Below are 2833 nucleotides of genomic sequence, written 5' to 3' on the forward strand. Positions count from 1 at the left end.
AGTATTTCTAAATTAATTCTTATATTTTCACATGGTATTTATGGCACAATTGTATAGTTTACCCTAATTGGCCCACCATGAATATAAAATGTAATTTTTTATGAAATATTACCCTAAAATACTCATATGGGTTTGATACCCTATATTATAATTTGTTATATAAAAATTATTCATATTTTTTGGAGTTTTTGGTTTTTTATTTATATATCTAGTTTCTATATTTTCTTATTTATATAATTTCATATTTTTCATTATTATATGATTTCAATAGCTGATGCCTGCTATAGTACTTCCATATTCTAACCTGGAAACCTTACATTTGAAAACATTAGTATAAATAAATATCTTATAGGATCCTTATATCCTATATCTAGATGTTATATTATAGTTTGAATATTAATTTATAATAGAAAAAAATTTTTTTTTCTTAAATATTATTTATGACTGACATTGAAAATAATCAATGTGATTTAGTATAGTTTTTATAGCAATATATTATTTAGTTATAATTCTTTTAGTTATATTAATGTTTGTAAAATATTATTAATATTGTTTTATTTTGCAATTTGTTTTTACTTGGAAAGCAATATTGTTCCTAATAAATTACATTACCATTATAAATATGTTTAAGTTCTTGAGATTATAAAAGCTATTTTTATTAGTGGGAATGCAGAAATAATGTTAAATTACGGTGACAAATAAATTTTAATTATTGAATTGTCAAATCAGTACTGTCTGAGATTGAATTATGTTATAGATTGTTATGAACATGAGTTGAAACCAATCAGTATTTTTCTAATAATGTTATCCAAATGAAATAAATATGTCTTATATTAATATTAATGACTAAACTTATGTTTTGAACAAAAGTGTGCATATCATTTCTTTTAAAATAGTATGCATAATATTTTTCATAGCTATTTCCTTTGCTTATAATAGCAAAGTCCATCAGGAAATAAATTAATGGAGGACATTTTGTTCCTCATCAAATATTAAAAATCCTTCCCAATATTAAAGATCAAAGAAACCCTCAGCTTCTTATGAAATAGTCCCAAACTTTTTAAAAGAGAAAATCCCTCACTGATTGGTTGGTGAATCGACCAACTGTTAAGCCTTAATTTTAAGAACTAAATGTTTCAATCTCCTCCTATGCTTTACTTAATCTCACACTCCAGAGTTATTGATTATCTGCGAGAATTGGCCCATGCATAAATTTCATCATTTTATTGATCTCATCCTCAAAATTGACAATGGTCAGACTAAATGTCAATTAAACCTGTTATTCTCTTGATATGAGGAGTCTTGTTAGTTCAATCTAATTTACTAAAGATTTTAATAATTTTATAATTTTTAGTTTTTTATTATAATATCACAATAGAAGGAAAATACAAAGATTTTATATTTACAAAAAAAAAAAAATCAACTCCTGTTCAGAACAAATATAAATATATATATAGTAATGTGCCAAACCTAATTTTTCATTTACATGATAATTGTGATCTATGTTAATAAATGAGCAATTGCTAGCAATTTAATAAAACAAGTGTTACTAATCAGGATGGAACATATAATGTGCCAAACTACATATATCTCACTAGTGGGCTGTAAATAATTCTGTATCATTACTTGCCAGTTAATGTTAATGTCAATATCTATAATGTTGTGTGTATATAGTTATTTGGTATGTTGGGATTTGACTTAGTGCTGAATTGTAAATTCTTCACAGAGTAATCAGAGGTACATTCCATTTATTAAACAAGTATACTTTTGTGCCAAGTTTTAATTCATTTTATAAAAAGTGAAAAAAGTATATATATAAAAAATGTGCCAATCAGTTAAGTTTGTTTAAGAAAACTGTAAAGAAGCTCTGGTACCCAAATTTATTTATTATTTATAACTTTTAAAATTTTATTTATTGTTCAAAATAGAATGTATATTTTATTACTTAAAATAAGACTTTTGTACTTTTTATTATTTTGATTATTGTTTTTGTACTTTTTTAATTGTTAAAGAAAAAATATAAACATATTCAAATTTATACCTCAATTCATATTTGTAGTTAGATTTTGTGTTTGTCCATACCCTTAGTAATAATGATTTTCATTTGGAAATGCTTTCACTCACCTATTGTACAATTTGTATACTCATTCATAACTTTTAACAATAGTTTAGAAAGAGTATCTCATGACCTGTGGCCTATAGATGAATTCTTAACTTGATTAAGTACTCCTTTGGTAATTCAGGTGCACAATTTTCCTCAGTAAAAGATCTACAGCACACTTAAAGAAAACCTATAAATTCAAGAAGCATATATGATAGCAAAATTTAATAATAGAAATGCAATCTAAACTAAAAGCAGTGTTTGCTGCAAAAGATTCCTAAGAACATCATGCTACTATTCAAAAGTAAGTCTATGTTATATACTGCACATGGGTGTAAATCATTGTATGACACAATCATCTTAAAACAGTTAGCTCTCAACACACAAGGTACTGACTATTCCAATCACTTTCAAATAATTTATACTAATTAAAATATTATGAGAAGATGGTCTATTTAAAATATTGAGGTGCACACAAATAAATTTTGTTTATTTATGTATTTTTTACTAACTGGACTCCCCTCCCCCCCCCAGTCATCTCTTAATCCATGGTCAACTATTTACACCTCATTAATTAAAATGTTATCTGAATTTTGACCATATTGGATTTGGTGACAAATTGTGAGGTGAGGATCATTCATGTAATAAAAATAAATAAATAGAACAAACACTTTTTAAGAATTATTTTTAAAAAACTATCATATTTTTTAAGAAACTTCTTTATTATATATA

The sequence above is a fragment of the Halyomorpha halys genome, unplaced genomic scaffold, assembly GCF_000696795.3.
Source record: "Halyomorpha halys isolate HHAL.00 unplaced genomic scaffold, Hhal_1.1 Scaffold390.1, whole genome shotgun sequence".
In the NCBI taxonomy this organism is placed as follows: Eukaryota; Metazoa; Arthropoda; class Insecta; order Hemiptera; family Pentatomidae; genus Halyomorpha; species Halyomorpha halys.